Source organism: Mus caroli, unplaced genomic scaffold, assembly GCF_978045245.1.
Source record: "Mus caroli unplaced genomic scaffold, Mus_caroli_1 scaffold_3, whole genome shotgun sequence".
Classification (NCBI taxonomy): domain Eukaryota; kingdom Metazoa; phylum Chordata; class Mammalia; order Rodentia; family Muridae; genus Mus; species Mus caroli.
In genome coordinates this window covers 79890624-79911660 of record NW_028227258.1, presented here as the reverse complement: position 1 = coordinate 79911660, position 21037 = coordinate 79890624, and the positions used below count along the sequence as shown (strand labels likewise).

The following is a 21037-nucleotide window of genomic DNA, read 5'->3' as shown; positions in this document are numbered from 1 at the left end:
AGTAGGTGGAACTGGAAAACATTTTACTGAGTAAAGAAACCCATCCCAGAAAAGACATAAACTGCATGTTCTTTGTCACATATGGTGCTAGATTTTAGTCTTAATTCTATGATTTTAACTAGAAATATCCATTATAGTCAGGAAACTAGGAAGAGACCATTGGTATGAGGATAGTAGAATGTATGCAATACTTGAGGAGGCCTAAAGGATGCTAGAGCTGGAAAAATGTAAGCATGAAAAGAGGCAGCAGGATTGGGGAATTAATTGAAGGTTAACTTAATGGATTAAGGTTAAGTTAATGGATGATTCATTTAAAAATCCATATGTAAATCTGCTATCTCATAAACCACTTAAAATTTACATACATCTAAGTGCTTGAAAGAGGACCAGCTTGCATGGTTAACAGTAATGCTCCTTGAAGCTGTGAGATATTAATCAAAAATCCTAATGCCAAGTGTGAGATGCCTCCATAGGAGTTCTTCATCAAGGAGCTCTCAGAGGATCCCAAAGCAACAGAGGCCATTGCCATTCCTCTTGTTGCCACCAGAACTAGATGACAAGACCTTATTGCTCAAATTGCCATATACTCTGCTTACAAGACATGGTGAAATCAAACGGGAATTGAGGTGGAAAATTAGTCCTAGGAAGTTAAATTTCTTAGTGCGAGAAAGTGCTAGGCAGGCTACTTAAGGTAGAAAAGACCTCAACCGTGTTGCCTGACTATGAGCCCTGTAAGTTTTGATGTTAACCAACTAGGCAAGGTATGTGCATCTGTTCAATTGTGGCATGTCTGTTATTGGAATAACCAATAGTTCTTTGAGTGCATTTGAGTCCAAATCCATAGGTGTTAATCAATGTCTAATACTATTACCCTAATCAAACACCAGTGTTTCAGGGGAGGAGTTTATGAGCTCTTGGAGGTAACTTACTCCTGTTGTTCAGATAAACTCTCATAACACCAAAATGCTGATCATACTCATTGTCAAATACTTCTCTCAGCTTTAATCAAACAAGGTTGTCAACAATTAATTGCAGAGAACAGAGTCTCATGTCTGCACTGTGGGCTCAGAATAAGGGATGGTGAGTGATATGACCCCAGACAACAGCACTATTAATCTGCCTTGTGTGCTTTCCTTGTGGTTGTTCCTCATGGTTGTCCCCAAGACATTGACTAAAACAAATACTGAGGGATGGGGCAAGAAAGGCAAAACACTTGGATAAAGAATAAGTGAGAAAACACTCTGAGGGAAAGAAAACAGACCACAGGACTGAATACTAAGTGCATTTGAGGGGACTTCTGACATGTTTCTATACAGCTTTTAAATTTTTATCTCATTGTGTGTATTTGTTAACATTTATTCTGAAGAGACATTGTATATCCCTGATGACCTAAAACTCGTGGAGGTCTCTCTGCTTCTGTTTATTTATTGTATTTTATGTGCATGTATTGGGAAGTTGGGGAAAGAGGGAAGTGGCCATACCATGGCACACGTGTGGAAGTAAAAGGACAACTTGGGAGAGTTGAATCTTTCCTCCCACTGTGTGCACCCAGGGATTGAACTCAGGTCATCAGGCTTGGCAGGAAGCACCTTGGAGAAAGCTTTCTGGTCAATACCAACACAACTTGATTTCTTTCTGTCCTATAACCAACATTTATGGCATCTTCAGCAATAGGGTCATATCACCAAGTTCTGGTGTGCAGCCAAGAATAATGCCAATAGTCTGTATTTTGTGGGAGGTGTCCTTGGAACTCTCTGCTAACAGCATCTGTCACTGTGGGGTTTTGTGGCTGCTGTTGTTGGATCTTTTTTGTTTGCTTGCTTGTTAGTTTATTATTGTTGTTTGCCATCCTATGGCACTATCCCCTGGGTAGGAACACTCCAATTCCCAAACAGATCAAAGATCTCAAAGTTAGGCTGGAAACTGAAGTTTCTAGAAGAGTAGGTATTACAATTCAGAATAAAGGCTCAAGTTAGGATTTTCCTAACAGGACCTCAATTGCCCATAAAGTAAGACCAACAGCCATCAAGTGGAACCTCATGAAAATAAAAGGCCTCTGTTCTACAAATAAAGCTGGTATCTTGTCTGGAAAATTTTCTGCTAGCTAGCTAGCTGACAGATGACTAGTGTCTCAAACTAGGAAGAAGAAGAAGAAGAAAAAGAAGAAGAAGAAGAAGAAGAAGAAGAAGAAGAAGAAGAAGAAGAAGAAGAAGAAGAAGAAGAAGAAGAAGAAGAAGAGGGAGGAGGAGGAGGAGGAGGAGGAGAAGGAGAAGGAGAAGGAGAAGGAGAAGGAGAAGGAGAAGGAGAAGGAGAAGGAGAAGGAGAAGGAGAAGGAGAAGGAGAAGGAGAAGGAGAAGGAGAAGGAGAAGGAGAAGGAGAAGGAGAAGGAGAAGGAGAAGGAGAAGGAGAAGGAGAAGGAGAAGGAAAGCTAAACACCCAACTCACTTATAACCCAGTTGAAAAATGAGCTATGGGAGCTGAGATGGAGGAGTAGTACTGGCCTTCCTTAGCTACCAGAGAAATGCAAATTAAGACTATTTTGAGACTTCATCTCTCCCCAGTCAGAATGACTAAGGAAAAGAACAAAAAGGACACCAAATTAAAAAAAAAAAAAAAAACGTGAAGAGGTGGAGAGAATGTAGAGCCATCATTTATGGTCGGTGGGAGTACAAGCTGACATAGCCTCTGTGGAAAGGCAACAGTACATCAGAAAATAAGAAATAAATATGCCCCGTGTCCCTGCCATACTGGAATGTAAGAACATTTCTGTATCCTACTGTAGATACAGATGTTCATCTATGTTTACTGGCATTCTCAACACTATATCTAAACGTCCACCAACTGTTGATTCGATAATAGCAGACAAGAAATGTGGTGTTTCCTATTGAGTCAATAATCAGTACAATGGATTGCTAGGGAACAGAAGAGACTTAATTCCCACTGAGAACTTTGGGATTTCTTAGCAGGAAACCCACTGAATTGGAATGGGAACAGTGTAAGGACCAAGTTGAGCAGCTTCTAGTCATGCAAGTCTGTAAGCTTATAAAGCCACTCCTTCATCCACATCCCTGGCAACAAGGGAATTCACTAGTCTTTAAAATATTTTTAGCTTTTTCATGCATCCCAACGATACAAATGTAACCAGAATTTGAAGATGTATAAATATAATGTTACCCTCAACCCAGAGCTTTGCTAGACATTGACAGTTTATTGATGTGGTCTTCTGCTTTTGAGAAGTTTGTCTTGTTGAAGTCTGAACAGGAGGTCACTGAGGACTGTCATAGGGAATATCCAGAAAGGCTCCAAGCCTACCTTACAGGTGGATCCTGTCATCATTTCAGTTTGGTCGAGAGCTCAGTGGTGAATAATATCTGCCCTAGCTGTGTAGCACCGCAAGTGTCTGAGCTTCCCATTGGTCCCCAGTCAATGCTTTGGAAAAGCAGGAATCAAGGGCAGGTTCTTTCCTCATGACACATGGAGTGGTGTGGGGCAGGGGTCCTTGCCAACAGACAGAAGAACTTGTAAGGTAGGAACAAAGTTCGGAACCCAGATAAAACTCATAGTTGAGAACAGTGGGAGTTCAAACTAGCTCCCAACCAGATTCCTGTCCTGGAGCATGTGACCACAACAACCCACTAAGAGGATAATAATAGTCGGTCACATAGCATAGTACTTAAGTTCTCGACACTAATGAGGTTTCTAAATTGGCCCCGGAGTGTTTAGCCAATAAGCATCCCTGCCTGGATACCCCTTCCTGCAAAAGATATTTAATTTCTAGTTTACCCTGAGCAAGTAATATGTATCCTCATATGCCATGAATAAAGCAGTTTGGACAAACAAGGACTGTCTTCTTCATCAAGAACTGCCACGTAATTTAACACTCAAACTCTCTTAAAACAACAGAAATTTCAACTAAAAAGTGTTTCAGGGAAACAGAAAATGTTCCAGGACAGTTCAAGAAAGCTGATATGTGTGATCCTTGCACTTCAGCCTATGAACTAAGGATCTTTGCTGACAGCCACAAGTACTGTGATCTGCTGAGTCCCTGAACCTGGTGATGAAAGGCCACGCATTCCTCCAGAGTTTGCTGACTCACCAGGGTGCTAAGAGGTAGCTGTCTTCAGAGAAACTCCATTAACCATCCTGTGGCCATCGTCCCTGCCCCAGATGTGAGGAACCTCTCTCTCTTCTGACTTGAGCCCTGCCTATTCCAACTAGGAGAATTCTTTTCCCTTATGATAAAATATTCTCAAGAGTTCAGCTCTCCGAACCAACAAGGGAATGACGCATTCCTAGGGCATAGTTTACTTTTTTGCTTCATAAAGTAATTTAGCTCTTCTGTGGGAGGGGCAAACAAATATTCAGACCACATGAGAAGCCAGAGTCCACAGGCATCATCATGGAAGTCAACAGGCAACTTCATTCTAATAAAACTGATTGGAAAAATGTGTTTCAGATGCGTGTTCAAGTAGACCAGTACATTCTTTAGCTCTTGAGAACCAGATGGATACTGTGGTTGTTTGAATAGGAATGGGTCCCATAAACTCAAGTGTTTGAATGCTTGGCCATGGGTAGTGGCACTAGTAGGAGGTGTGTCCTTGTTGGAGGAAGTGTGTCATTGTGGATGAGGGCTTTGGTGCTAAGGACTAGCCTCAGCTTGGAGAGCAGTTTGGAGAGAAGGGGTATCCAGCAGCAGCCAAACAAATGACTTGGAGTAAATCGTGGTTTACAAGTTAACAGCCTATGTTCTGCTTGAGATAGCTCTCCACACTGCTCCACAATGCTCTCTCTCTCTCTCTCTCTCTCTCTCTCTCTCTCTCTCTCTCTCTCTCTCTCTCTCTCTCTCTCTCCCACCTCATACTCTCCAACTGATGGAAGAGAAGAGACAAAAGGAAGAGCAGACCAGAGAGGCAGAGAAAGAGGCAGTTTTTGGCTTGCTCTTACCCTGTCTGAGATCGCTCATTCCAACTGTAATCACTGACTGTCATTTCTCGACTTCAGGCAGGCAGCATAAAAGCCCTGGGAGGAGATTTTCCTCCTCTTCATTCCCTGCATGCACACGATGTCAGAAAGTCACACAGTCACACGCAGCGTTTCCCATGACGGGCCTGTCAAGCCCTGCCTGGCATCCATCACCAAGCACAGCTGCCATCAATCACTGACACTCTTTGTATTGATCTTATCATTTGCTCCCTCTAGGGAGAGGGTCTTGTCCGCCTATTCTCATTGCATTTATTTTGCAGTAGTGTCTGTTCTAATTCACAGGGCAAACAAAAATCATATAGATTTCTTGGTCAGACAGAGCAGCCTTCCAGTTTTTCACGGGTCAGGTTCATTTTCTTCAGATCACTAACTAAACTAAACATGAAGAATATAAAAGCAGCCAGCAAGAATTGATTAGGATGCAACTGGCTCCTCAGGCTGAGTTTCTTCCTTTCAACCCTCACAGTCAGGCTGCCAACATCTTTCAAGAAACCTTTCTTAAGCTGATTTCTTGTATTATCTGCTGGGATGTAAAATATCAGGTGGCCTAGAGCACTTGATCTCAAGAAGAAAGGATGGCAATTTGCAAACACCTGCTCAGCAAGGGAGGCTCCCATTTTATTCTGAACTTAGAAAATTAACCCAGATGGATTTTGTAGGGTTTTTGTGACTCCTTCTGTACTCCCTCTGCTGCCTCCCTCCTTCCTCTGCCCTTCCTTCCCTTTCATTTCTTCCTGTTTTGACATTTTCTTGTAACAAGAAGAAACTTAGAGAAGCCAGCGTTAACTCTCAGTGTGGATGTGTCCACAACCACATAACCATCTGCACTTCTGCCCGTGAAAATGCCCTTCCAGCCTCAGCATCTTCTGCAAAGCCTAACTCTTAATTTGTAGCCTGATCGCAGTCAAGCCACAGCATCTTTTGCAAAGCTTGACTCTTAATTTGTAGCCAGGATGCAGAAGCACAGCTTACCCTTGAGAGCCATTTCTTAATTTAGGGAGTGAGTCAGAGCCTTAGCAGCGACATCCCATGATTCTACAGTATACAATCCCATTCTTGGCATCAGGCCAGCAGGACCAACTCTTAAAAAATAATGAGAAATCATAATTCTTTTTTAAAAATCTCATAAACGTGAAAAAGAAAAGGCCCCAAATCTGCAAAATTCTTGTTACATTTACAGGCACCAGTGGCTTCAATTATGACATTGGACAAGGAACTTAAACGTATTTATCTAAACATTTGAATAATTAAATCATGTTTTTTTCAAGTTTCCTGACACTTGCTGGCACCAACAGTGCACTGTCTCCTCAGAGGGCCAAGAAAATAAGGCTAATGATCTCCCACTGCTAATCCACAGGAGGGTTTGTGATTTCACTGTAATATATTGTAAGAAAGTAAACTGCACATTTGCCAACACCAAACGAAGAGCTTGAAGTGATAGGCTGAAACAAAAGGAGGGACATTAGAGAGAAATGCTTGACCGAGTGTGCCGCCCTAAATTTAGGCCACAAAAACTTGCTGGGTGGAAAATGGACTAAAAGTGGGCTTGTGACAAGAGACAGTTCATCTTTGCAGATTTAAAATAAACTACTGTAATGAAGAAGCTCTCAAGAAGAAATAAATTATACTTTGACTTTTATTAACAAATCTGTTCAATTAAATTTAAAGGATATGTCCGTCTATTATTGAAAGCTCTTCCTGCTGAATGGGCTTTCCTCCACAAGGATACTGCACCAACTGGAACATTCCCTCCCGAGGAATGACAGAAGGAAATAGGGATGCTTAATGTGTGTGTTTAGCAAAAAATAAAGGACCAATGTCCTCAAATGTTTAAAGATCAGTCATCTTGGAGAGGGATGGGAATTCTTTTCTTTAGTGTTTGCAGGAAGACTCCAGTAAGGTTTGAGGGTCAGAGTGAAGCTTCGCTGTGATTCTGATCTGGAATTTCACTCTAAACTCATTGTATCAAAGGTTGGATCAAGCTTGACACTGTTAGGAAGTGTTGGAGCCTTGAAAATGTGGAGCCTAAGGAGAGGGCTTTGAATTATTTGGGACAAACCTCAGAAGCATTAAATTAATTAGGGTTTCTAAAACAGCAGCACCAATATCATGAATATATATTAGAAGGGGAGCTATTAGGCTGACACATACAAGTCCAACAATGACAGGCTCACAGCACAAAGGTTGAGAACCTGATAGTTTCTGAGTCCATGATGCTGGGTGGCTCAGCAGTCCTGGCATGATAGTGAAGATTTGTGGAGAACCACTAGTTTTCAAAATATGCCCAACATTGGATCCAAATATCAATGAAAGAATGAGTAGCAACAAAAATAACAGATAAACTTGAACTTGGCAGTGAGAGTGAAGGGAAGAAGGCATAAACAAGGCTTCCCTTTTCATCATTTTCCTGGAATGCCACCAAAAGATGTCACCCAGATCAAGAAAATCCTTGTAAGAGTGCCCATTGGTTTTCATGTTAGTTAGTTCCAGATCCAGTCACACTGACAGCCAAAAGGAGCCCTCCTAAGGACAACGGGACCCATTATCTTCCTCGCTTTTGCTTCCCAACCAGGAGATGAATAGTTGTACTCTGCTATGTAGTTCCCTCCATGTTGTGCCATTAAGAATTCCTGATTAGGAAATGAGCCAAAATGAAGCTTTTCCTTATTATAGATTTAGTATCTTAAATGTTTGTTTGTTATAGTGATGAAAAGCTAGCATACAAATAGACCCAATTCGACTTAAAAGATAGTTTCTAATTGTCCTCATTAGATCTTTGTTGCCATAATAAAACACTCTGACCATAAGCAACTTAAAAGGATGAAAGAGCTTATTTTTTCTGACACTGCCAAGCTGTAATCCATTACTGAGGGAAGTCAAGACAAGAATTCCGGCAGTTCACAGTGGGCTGGACTGTCCCACATCAATTGTCAGTGAGACAATATCCTGCAGAATTGCTAAGAGGCAAGTTCTATGGAGGAAGCTCTTCAGTTAGCCTTTGTTCTTTCTAGGTTTGACACTTGCTATATCAAATAAACAAGAAAAACCAAATATGACATCAACTTTGGTCATACATGTCACTGTGCCATCTCTTAAGTCTTGGTTGCACATGTCTGATGCTAAAAGAGAGAAGACAAGAAAGACTGTTGTTTCTGTTAAGGAATTGTCTAATAAACTGTCACTGTGCTCATCCACTCTGTAGAAGTCTGAGACAATACCTTTGTGAGAATGAACTAAATAGGCAGATGGCACCTATTTACAAATGTTGTCTACGTTGAAAATTACAATGTGACTCAAATATCAATCCCATCAAGCCCCCTATGACAGAGGTCTGAAAAGTATATTGAAGGTGTTTCGGGTCCATGTTTGTTAAATAAATACTTTTTCATGTTCTTTTAAGAAAAGGCAAGTACAATATCTCCGCATTCTGTTCTTTGCCTTGATAAGTTTTTAAATGTAGTGGCTCCATGGCCCAACACCCAAGCCTCTAACCACCTCTAAGCAGGTTTGTATTGTGTCGACACCACAACCTTTCCAGGTACCCAAGTCTTGAACAAGAGCTGAGATGTTAGGAGAACAAATAAGTTTTATCTTTTAAAGGCTGGTTGACAGCAACATGTTATTAAATGTGTCTTCTGGGGACAGTGAAAAATGAAATGTGCTTTTCAAGTGAACAATGAAATCCTGGATAGCTAAAATTGTAGTGTCTCACTTTGACTGCTGAACTAAAACAAACATATATTTATTTGAAACAATGTTGGATTGTTGGAACTAAATCATAAGTGCACATGGTGAGAACAGGATAATTTTGTTGATATTACCTACTGAAGAAAAACTATCTGGGGATGTAGTATTATTTATTTATGAGGATGTGAAAATCTTCCAAAGCATATGTTTATATGGCAGGGGTGAGAGTATGTATGCAAGTGTCCGTGTATGTGAATGCATGTATATCCCAGAGATCTACTTTTGGAGAGGTTCCTTAGGGTCCAACACCTTACTTTTTGACACCGGGTCTCTTACTAGAACCTGGGACTTACTGACTCAGCTAAGGTGGTGAACTAGTCCCAGAGACCACCCTGTCTCAGTCTGCCTGGCTCTGGGGTTGTGTTTATCACATTCTCAAATGCAGGTCCTCATGCTTGCTTAGTAAGCATTTTGTTGATGGAAACATTGTCTCAGCCAAACCCTCTACTATGAGCTCTTAAGTAAATATGAAAAAAGTTTCTCCCCCATGCCCCTTTTCTTGTTCTTGCTCTCCCTCTCCCTCTCCCTATCCCTCTCTACCTCACCTTTTGTTACCCAGTTTTCATGAGGCAGCAAAAGGCAAATTCTAGAATTTTCCATGGATAATTTGTGCAGAAAAGAAATACCAGAATTCACCCTACTTGTGTTTTGAAACTACTAGCTTTAGAGCTTTTGGAGAAAGTAATAGATAATTGTTTCAATATGTGTCAGTTTTATAACTAAAACTTGAAATCAAAACTAGAAAACATTTTTTTTTTCTGGAAAGCAGTCTTTGGTCCTGTGGCATTGTTTCTCCACTAGTGAGCAACAGGGCCAAGAGTGCATGATGCACTGGGCAGCTCTCATGGTCCTTTACTGTAGAAGCCGACTAGCCTCTTCTCAGCACACCAGCTTTCCACCTGAAATGTGAGCTGTAGGGCCATTGCTCAAGGGATGTATTCTACTCATCAGCTGAAACAGTGAAACACCTCAAAGACACTGCCTTTCTAAAAGGAAGAGCATGAGAAGAGTTCTCCCGGGGAGTACTGACTCTGTAGGGAACAACTCAGGGGAAGCTTTCATCTGTTACACAATGAAGAGAACTATCAAATTAGTTTTCAAAGAAGCTGGCACTTACATATGCATATAGATTGCATGAATACTAGGCTTAAGAGCAAAGCTTATAATTTGCCACTGTCAGCTCTCTATAGAAGACTAACACAGGTGATTACAGAGATATTACCACCTATATGGAATATGCACTTAGACTATGTCAGCCAACAGCACCAATGTTTATATTAATCCAGGAAAGTCATTGAATATCCTACCAAAATGAAGGCAATTATTCCCTGCAAATCGTTCAGCATTCTGCTCTTTCATCATGCATACATATGATGATTTGAAGTTTCCTCTGCTAAGTTCACTTACTTTCTCATATAGGATTGTATAATAATCATTTCATCTGTAGTTTCATTTCTCCACAAGACAGTGAAATCCCAAACTGATAGAAATATGGATTCTGAAAAGTCTTCCTTGCCAAAATTTCCCACTTATTATTTCCTCATTTGAGGGCTTGTAGTACTTTTGTTAAGAATTGCCACTGTGTGTGTGTGCCAGAGAGATGGCTCAGAAAATAAAGGTGCTTGCTACCAAGGGAGGTGATATTAGCATGCATCGTGTATAGTGTATCATGTATCATATATCAATCACATATCATATAAATTATGTATCATATATCACATATCATATATCGTATCAATCATATATTTTATATCATATATAAATTTATGTTAAATGTTACATGCAACATCCTACATGTTACATATTATGTTGTGTGTCATGTGTCATGTGTCATATGCCATATTACCTTATATCATATACCATATGTCATATACCAATCATATCATATGTATGTGTGATGTGCACATAATCCATATCTTTTAATTCAGTTTAGATATACTCATCTTCAAAGCAATGGGAAGTTAGAAAGAGAGAACTTCCCATAAAGACTTTTTGAAGAACACATAGAGCATTGATAAGGACAAATTTAAGACTTAAGGTGTCTTAAAGCTATGAATCCATGTAGAGTGCCCTGTTCTGAAAGAACAATATTTATCACAGTCCCTTCCCCAATCTCAGGAAACAATGTGGAAGATGACAGAAGGTTTGTGTCAGAGGACGGAGGACTTGCATCTGTGAATCTACAGCAAGCATGATTGTCTGCACAAGACCTTCACATGAGCAAACCTGTAAAACTCCGAGTGTAGATGGGGTGGTGCTCCTGAGGCCCCATTCACATTTGAGGGCTTTGACAGTTGACTGCTTCTGGTGAGAAGTTTTCTTTGTTGGGGATGTGATTTCCCATGTTCCACAGAACGGCCCCAAAGCCATGTTTATACTGCAGAACTAATTGTACTAAATGGAAATAAACAAGAAAGAGGAGGAAGAGGAGGGGAGGCATAGAAAGAGATGTGGTGGGCATGTCTAGAAAGAGGTGGAAGTGGGGGGTATGATCAAAATATACCATATATGTGTATGAAATTCTCAGAGTAAACAAAAATCATATATTAAAAACTGCAAATGCACTATTTTCTCAGAAATGAAACTAAAGAGCTATTATGATAAACCTCAGACTCACGATCCACACAGGAGAAGGAAAGCACGGATCACGAGAGGGTTTGTTTGGCACTTTCCTTCCAGCACATTCCATTCTGTATGCACTTGCTGAAGCTTAGAGCTTGGTGGCTGAAGTAGATGCTACATGACTAGGAATATCTGCATGCAGGAAGCGGGTCCTGTAAGAGTCGAAATGTTCAACAGACAATTACTTAAGGAACTGGAAAGGACAGCCTAGAACCTGACAATTATAGGATTGCTGATGAGACTAAAAGAGTTAACATTCTAAGGTTCTATAAAAAGGGCACATTCTATCACACATTAGTGAGCTAATGCGTCTTAGATGCTGTGGAAATTACTGTTGTTTCCCTGAGCTCAAGCTTCTGCTTGAAAAAAGAAAAAAAGAATACATTAGTGATCTAATTAAGAGTTGAAATGAGGTACCACTACTCAAATCTAAGCAAATATGGTATATTGTTCCTACCTCAAAACAAAACAAAAACAAAAACCCTAGTTACAGCAGTAGCTGATATACTACAAAGTCTTCAGTAGACTACAAAACCGTGAGCCAATGCTCCACTATTACATTAGAATATCAAGAAACCTTCATTGGAAATGAATCTATCATTTTTTTAGAGCACTGACGGTCTTTCTACTGTAATTAGGTGTTGGCACTGTTCACAGATGTCTCTTCCGGAAAGTAAATCAGGGAGAATTGAAAATCAACTGGTTTGTGACAGTGAAGAAAACTGGACACATCCAAAGACATTTCCAGGCTGTTCATATGTCTGTTTCAGTTTTTTGTGTGCTTGCTAGGACGTAAGCAAGGCAGTGCTGTAGTTCTGATTAAGTATATCGTTCTACGACAATGAAATCTACTTTCGGATTCTAGGGCCTTCAAAATAACTCAAGGGGAAACGGTTTCTTTACTTCTCTCTCCTCCTGTAAGTAATGTTGATCATTTACTATCCCTGTTCTTAGAAACTATGAGCCTACAGAAAGGTCTGTGAGCTGTTGATAAAACAATTGCCCAAAATGTTTTTTTTTTCACATATTAGCTATGTAGATGAAGATAATGAGCCTTGGTTAACTACGTGCAGAACAGTCTTTGCAGTTTCTCATTGTTAACTTAGCTCCCAGCCACTCTAGGATATTTACAAATTGTTTTCTGACCTTTGGTTTAAGAGCAACAACGTTAGCTAAAGATTCAGCCAAGTAGGTAGAGGACCAGGCTAGACTACTAGAAGCTCTGCCCACCTGGAAAACATTAGAATCTGTCTAAAGACAAAACGGTAACCCTAAAGATAACACAAATGATCATGAAAAAAAAAATGAACAGGAGCGAAAGTTCTAAGAAAAAAGGAAAGTTATATAACACTGCAAACAATTTACTAATAAATACTTGTTAAACCTTCTGTCTGTTAAGTCAAATACCCTTATCTCCTATGTACACAAAAAAATACTAACAGATATTGAAGGGTTTCAGGATTTGGGCTTTTGTTTCTCTGTTATTTTGTTTTATCTTATTTGGGATGTTGTTTGTTGTACTTTTAGGGGGTTGATTGATCTGGGTAGAGTATTGTCACCACCTTGATATTAGGTAAGGGGCTAATATCACATAAATGCCTGCAAAATAGGTCTGCAAATATGTGAGATGGCACCTGGCCTTTCCCAGCTTGGCACACTGATTGCCACAGGTGACTCATTCAGATGTGTTACAGGAAGTTCTTGTCTCCTGGCTCTAAAGCTGAAGTCGGAATGCAAGGCACTGTGTGCTGAATGGCCAGCTCCTTCTGAAGGAACCTCTAATCCCTGTGTCGCCCTGGTTTCTATCATGAGCTGGCCTGACCAACCACCCAATCCCCCTCAAAGTAAAGCAAATATCCCACCCCCACTCACACAGCCCTTTGTGTGCTCCACATGCATATAGACTTCACTCCAACATTATCCTCTGTGTGGTCTTCTCTCTATGACAGCATCCATCAAATTTCTCCTTTCCCTAAGGACTCCAGCTGTATCAGATAAGGGCTACCTGTCCACCCCAGCCAGACCCCATGTTAACTTTTCTAATGATATTTGACAGGACTAACCATAAATCTTCAACCCATGAATCTTAAGTCATAACACATTCTAATGGAGAGGAGGGGGGCAGAAATATTGATGCCATAGCATAATAATGGTGTTTTTTCAAGATGACTGTACCTGAGACTCCATGCTTGCTAAATATGCATGCACGTAAAAAATAAAATTTTTAAGTCTACCTGCAACTTAGGGATTTAATGTTGATTTGTGAAGTTCACTGGAAGTTCAGAGAATTAGTAAAATAAATGTTTATTTGTAGTCAAAGAAATCATTTTATAATTTTTTTAAGTCCTCTCTATTCTTGTTCTCTTTTTCTATTTGTGAAACTAGGTATTTTTTAACTAGCTGTACAGGTTCTGATGCAAGAGACATTTAGAATGGGCACAGCATACAAAGTTCAGTCCATGTAGTGACCTGAATATAAAATGTATTTTCAGTTATAATGTGATGATTTATATTTTTAACAAAACAGTTTAAATTAAATTATAATTCCTCACTCGTATATGAGTCTAAGTATATACATTACATTGCAAACATGTATTATTTATTGCTCTGATGGAGAACACAGCACGATAAAATATCTCCAAATCTATTATAACTCAAAAGCTGTATTTTCTATTTCCTTCCATGTGTTAAGTGCTTCTTAAATATTTCAAAGAGAGGGAATTAAAATGCCCAGCTTTTTCATTGTTTGTGGTTGGTTCCACTGTCCACAGCTGCTGCTTCAGCAGTAGGCTAGGTACATCAATAGTGAAACCCACTTGACAAGCTTCCAGCTAAACCATTCACTGTGCCAGATGCCACAGTAGAAAAATATGGATGAAACACTTCCTAACTTGCAAATGTTAGCCTCATTATGGAGAATAGAACTTCTACATTTATGCTGAATGCTCTCCCAGGAGAATGGATCTCCCTCTAAGTACTCTCAGGACATAAATTATGTCTTTCTATTCAGTCTAAGACAAGCAAGCCTAGGACTGGGTATGGTGTCCCACTGGCAAAAGCCTAGAACTGACGAGGAATGGTGTCCCAGTGGCACCCTTTTCAGTTTCCACTCCATTCATCTCTCGCTTCTCTGAACTTGCCATCCTGTATGACAGACATGTCCTCCCTCCATGGAACCTGCCCAAGCTCAGTATCGCAAATGTCTGTTTGTGGCTCCTGGACTTTGCCTCTGCTCACCTGTGTATGCGTGCTTGTAATCCCTTGCATTCTCTACTTCTAAAACGGTTCAGCTTCAAACACATGTCTTGTAGCTGTCCCTGTTTACTGCTAAATTCAGTCTGTCCTTATGCAATTAAGATTCCCTTGCCTTGTTTCATCACCATCTCTCCTTACAGCATGTCCTGTTTCTCTATTGTCACACATCTCTGCAAACAACTCAAGTAGCCCTCCTTAGATCCAAAGTCTACTAGAGTTGCTTTAGTCTTTTCTCCCTTTGAGCATTCTACAGAGCTAAAAAAAAAAAAAACAAAACAAACATGGTTTCTAAGCCCCCTTACACTTCCATGAAACTTTCAATTCTCTTGCATTTCTCAGCACATGACAGAACTGACTCCACTCTCCATTAAGTGGACACAGGCAAAGCAGCAGACTGTGTTGGTGAAAGACAAAAATCATGGTTTCTGCCATCAGTGCACAAGGTAGACATGAAACTGCCTGCAAACACCGTGATGATCCCTTGTTCTTACTCCCACCCTCCTCTAGGCTCCCTATCTTGTCAAACTTCCATTGCACAGTCCTCCATCATTAATCACTAGTCTCAGTTAAGAACCTGCCTCTGCTTCTAAAGCAGGAGAGAGAGAGAGAGAGAGAGAGAGAGAGAGAGAGAGAGAGAGAGAGAGAGAGAGCAAGCTTGCTTTCAGGCAAGAATTTCCAGATTTCCCTTTTGAATCACCAAGTTACTAAAACTCTTATAGGACCAGCAGACCAACTGCCTGTGTGTTTAGTTAAAGCAGATCCCTCCCTTCACCTGTGCCCGGGGCCTTGTTTCTCTTCTCAGCAGCATGCAAGCATGTGGTTCTTTCTCTTGTCTTAAAAGCAGTAGAAACTCTTATTTTAACCCTACCTTGTCTACAAATTTATAGTTCTCCTCCCGCGCCCTTACTTTTCACTTTCAGTTAAAAGTAACTTTAGTTTTTCAATAGTTTGAAGTCACTTCTGCACTGTTCCAAAGCACATGGGAGCACGTGCTGAGAAATGACTGAAATAGTGGCAATGACCTCTGACTTGCTGAATACCTTGACTGCTTTATAAAGGTTGATGGAAAATTGGGGTTTCCTTACGGACTCTCAAAGGACAATACAGTTTTCACTGAAAGAAACAGATGCTCTTGTGTCTCCAAGGGAAACTAGGAAAGTGATGAATATAATCAAAATAAACTGTACGAAATGATCAAAGTATTACTAACAAGATGTAACCTCACAGCTGGGTAGGGAAGGATGGGCTTTTGGGGGGAGTAGGGAAGGAACTGGGGAGTTGAACGTGTTCCAGATCTGCTGTATGAAATTCTCATAGAATTAATTAACTTTTTTAAATAAAAAATAAATGAGTGTACTTATTTACTATTGTCTAACACAGAAGTATTTCTTACTGGGGCTCTTAGTGTCCACTCAGATAGAAACATCTGCTTTGGGAACACTATTTTATAGTGTTGCAGTAAAAGTAAGGAATATCTTAAAATCTCTGAATCCTATAACAAAGTATAATTATTTTTTCCCATTTTATCTGGTTTCAACTGATTTGTACCCAAATAAAGTAAACTGTTCTCATGGAAAAGGAATTACAGGATGTCTTTCATGTCCTCAGGTCGTGGGCTTTTTTTTTAATTAGATATTTTCTTTATTTACATTTCAAATGTTATCCCCTTTCCTAGTTTCCCCTCCAAAAATCCCCTATTACCTCCCCTATCCCCCTGCTCCCCAACCCACCCATTTCCACTTCCTGGTTCTGGCATTTCCCCTACACTGGGGCATAGAACCATCACAGGACCAAGGGCTTCTCCTCCCATTGATAACCAACTAGGCCACCCTCTGCTCTGCTAGATATGCCACTAGAGCCCTGAGTCCCACTAGGTGTTTTCTTTGATTGGTGGTCTAATCCCAGGGAGCTGTGGAGGTACTGATTAGTTCATATTGCTGTTCCTTCTATGGGGCTGCAAACCCTTTCATCTCCTTAGGTACTTTCTCTAGCTCCTTCATTGGGGACCCTGTGCTCCATCCAATAGATGACTGTGATCATCTACTTCTGTATTTGCCAGGCACTGGCAGAGCCTCACAGGAAACAGCTATATCAGGCTCCTGTCAGCAAAATCTTATTGGCATCTGCAATAGTGTCTGGGTTTGGTGGCTGTTTATGGGATGGATCCCAAGGTGGGGCAGTCTCTGGATAGTCATTCCTTCAGTCTCTGCTGTGAACTTTGTCTCTGTAACTCCTTCCATGTGCATTTTGTGCCCCTTCTAAGAAGGAAGTATCCACACTTTGGTTTTCCTTCTTCTTGATATTCATGTGTTTTGCAAATTGTATCTTGAGTATTCTGAGCTTCTGGGCTAATATCCACTATCAGTGATTGTATATCATGTGTTTTCTTTTGTGATTGGGTTACTTAACTTAGGACGATATACTACAGATCCATCCATTTGTCTACGAATTTCATAAATTCATTGTTTATAATAGTTGCATAGTACTCCATTGTGTAAATATACCACATTTTCTGTATCCATTCCTCTGTTCAAGGACATCTGGGTTCTTTCCAGCTTCTGGCTATTATAAATAAGGCTGCTATGAACATAGTGGAGCACATGTCCTGAACAGAACACCAATGGCTTGTGCTGTAAAATCAAGAATTGACAAATGAGACCTCATAAAATTGCAAAGCTTCTGTAAGGCAAAGAACACTGTCAATAAGACAAAAAGGCAACCAACACATTGGGAAAAGATCTTTTCCTATCCTAAATCCAATAAGGGCGTAATATCCAATATATATGAAGAACTCAAGAAGTTGGACTCCAGAGAACCAAATAACTCTAATAAAAATGGGGTACAGAGCTAAACAAACAATTCTCACCTGAGGAATAACAAATGGCTGAGAGAACCTAAAGAAAATCTTCAACATTCTTAATCATCAGGGAAATGCACATCAAAACAACCCTGAGATTCCACCTCACACCAGTCAGAATGGCTAAGATGAAAAACTAAGGTGACAGAAGATGCTGGAGAGGATGTGAAGAAAGAGGAACACTCTCCATTGCTGGTGGGATTACAAGCTGGTACAACCACTTTGGAAATCAGATTGGTGGTTGCACAGAAAATTGGACTTAATTCTACTGGAAGATCCAGCAATACCACTTCTGGGCATATACTCAGATGTTCCAATTTAATAACTTATCCATAATAAGGTTATGGACTTTTAAGTCAAGATGTTAAAGGGCCACATCCAGGAGCCTTTCTTGCAATATCTGGTGTTTCAAGGTGTGGGAGCAGTGAGGCTGAAGTCGCATGCTGAACCCTTCAGCTTGTCCATCAGTCCACACAGATACAGGCTCAAGAAGTATGAGAGAGGAAGCACTAGTGACATCAGCCTAGGGACAAAGTTCTGCACTGTCTTGCTTTGATGCCGGTAGGGCGGAGTGCTGATCTCTCATCTGCACAAAGTATCAGCTTAAAGCAGACATTTGAGAAGAGATGGCATTTCCAAATCGTAAGCTATGAACTGCTGAGTTTCAGTTAAAATGTGTATTTTAGTTTTCACCCTTGAATGCTAAATCTGGCAGTGATTGCTTCATGGAAAGATAAATTCTCCCAGGAACGAGTTCATATAAACAAGGGACTAAATATTAGATATAGGATCTCCAGAGTCTATAATCCTCTCTCCTTGCATTTGTCAAACAAAGAATCAGCTTGGGAGCATAACATATCATCTTTACTATTTGTATAGAGAAATGTTTAATATATCACTTTGAATTAGCTAGTGTTTAAAACTATAAAGTTCTGGTTTGGGTTGACCTATTCTATTGCAGAAGAAGTAGTTGCAGAAATGTAATCGAATACTATAACAACTTTTATGTGTGCTAATTAATGGTCCCAGCTTTTTTTTCTTTCGTTTCTCTTTTCCCTTTGTTCCATCAAACCCTTCCATATATGCCTCTGGCTTTCCTTGTAATTCATGACTGATTTTTCTCACTAATTGTTGTAATATGATGTATAGGTAAGGTTTTATTTTTAACTTTTTATCATTCTTTGTGAGTTTCACATCACGTTCATACACCCAGTCCCGATCATCTCTCCATCCCTTCATATCTGCCCTTTGCCCTTGCAACCTCTCCACCAAAATTTAAAAAGCACAAACATATAAACAAAAACAAAAATAAAGCAAGGAAAACATCTCATCATGGAAGCTGTAGTGTGTCACAGTGTGTCCCACAGTATAGCCCTCTATCCACACATGCCAATGTTCATTGCAAAGAGTCTTTGGTCTGGTTTGAGATCTCTGGCTTTTACGATACCGTTAATATTGGATTTCATCAGGACTCCTTCCGGTTATTCTGTTGTTGCCCTGTGCCATGGAGACTTGCAGCATTGGAACAGCAGGACTGACTCTTTCACAAGTCCCAAGCATCCAAACCATACATGGATGATATAGATTTTGGAGTGGGTCAACTCAGAACCCTGAATCTGTGCCTGGGTGACAGCTAAACCGGTCAACCCACATGCTCTCTTATCCACACCATCAGGGTGAGCTATCCAGCACTACACTGCTGAGACCATTCAATGTCTCTGTCGCAGGAGGCAGGGTCAGCTTTCCAGCTCTCATACCCTTGGGGCAGCTCACCTACACCCATGTCTCCAGAGCCAGCTCCACTGTGCTGCCTGGTCATGACTCAGAACCCACTCTCCCAACTGCTGCAGCCTGTGAAGCGCTGAACCAGCTCTTCTGCTCTCAAGCCCTCTGGATTAGCTCACCCATGCCTTCACCATCAGGGCCAGCTCCACTGTGTTGCCCAGGCAAAGGGCAGATCCCACTGTCCTGTGTGCTACAGCCAGTGAGAAGGCAGGGTTAGCTCCCCTGCTCTCATACCTTCAGGGACAGCTCTCCCAGATACTGCAGGTGGTGAGCAGGGAGGGGAAGACATCATCCCTGCACCCCTGCACCCCTGCCTCTTCACTGCAGATGATTGGCCATGGGGCCAGCTCTCCTGCATTCTCAGGGAGCCAGTTTACCTGTGCCCTTCTACCAGGGCCAGCTCTACTCTGCTGCCCAGGTGAGATACAGAACCCACTCCCCCATGTGCTGCAACCAGCGAGGGAAGAGCCAGCTTACCCACTCTCATAATCCCAGAGTCGGCTCTTCTCCCTGCCTCAGGTGGAGAGCGGGACGGACAGGGAGGACCACCCCTGCACGTATACTACCACTGCAGATGAATGGTGAGGCCAGCTTCTCCCTTGCTCTAGCCCTCGGGACTGGCTCACCTGCACCCCCACCACCAGGGTCAGCTCTGCTATGCTGTCCAAGCAAGGTCTAGGATCCACTCTCCCAAGTGCAGCTGTCCAGCCCTGTAGTGTACAGCATCCAGTGAGGGGTAGAACTAGTTATGGATGTCTGAACATTCATGTGGATCCCCTCAATTGCCCCGACCAGGAACATCCTCAAGTTCTCTATTGGTACTATTAGCCACAGATATTGACGCTGATCCCAGACATTGGGTAGCCACAAACCCAGACATGGCCCTCAGTAGAAGCTCAGGTTGGGCCCTCGCCAGGTCCCCAGGTGGCGGGGCTCGTCACTCACAACTACTACAGGCTACTCCTCTCCACCCTGGAGTCTCCAGTCCCATCTCTAGTCATAATGCTCAAGCTGTTCAGCTTCTCCTTCTTTCCCATCTGACCACCACATACTCACACATTGTGGTGGGTCCTGCTCCTGGCTGGCCACGTGACTGGCAGGCCCCTGGATGATATCCTTCATCTCCTACTCGCTGCTGTGTCTGCAATGGAAGACAGATCTGTGTGTGGCGCAGTGATCCACAGCTCTCTCTGCAGTGCTTCCTCGCTGCACTTGCCTGGATTTGGTTGGATTTGATTTGATTGTTTTCCAGTCCTAGGCATAAAACAGCTTTGTCCACCAAGCCAGACATCAAGCTAAGATGAATATAGGCCTGCCATTTTCTCTGCTCCTGATTGATGTAAGAGCAACACCACCAACAAGTTGTCTCTTCGCTCATTGCCAGGGGGCAGGTAGGTAGTTAAGGTTTTTTTTGCTATAAAGGGACACCAGGACCAAAGTGATTCTTATACAAGAAACATTTAAATGGGGCTGGCTTATAGGTCAGAGATTCTGTCCATTATTGTCTTGGCAGGAAAGCATGGTGACATCCAGGTGCTGGAAAAGTAGCTTAGAGTTCTATAGCTAGATCTCCAGGCAGCAAGAAGAACGAGTGACATTAGGCCAGACTTGAGCATTTGAAACCTCAAAGCCCACTCCAAGTGAGGTACTTCCTCCAAAAAACCCATGTATACTCTAAAAAGGCCACATACCCTAATAGTACCACTCCCTAGGAGCCTATGAGACCATTTTTATTCAAACCACCATATATACATTTATGTATATGCACTGCATATATATATTCCCAAG

At 41.4% G+C, this 21037-nt stretch overlaps 1 non-coding gene across 1 annotated transcript; it reads right to left on the bottom strand.

The window, feature by feature from the left end:
- Positions 1-20494: 20494 nt before the first annotated feature.
- Positions 20495-20639, bottom strand: LOC115030736 (small nucleolar RNA SNORA48). The gene has a single exon (XR_003836332.1). It is a non-coding gene; the product is annotated as a small nucleolar RNA SNORA48 (small nucleolar RNA).
- Between the last annotated feature and the right edge of the window lie 398 nt (positions 20640-21037).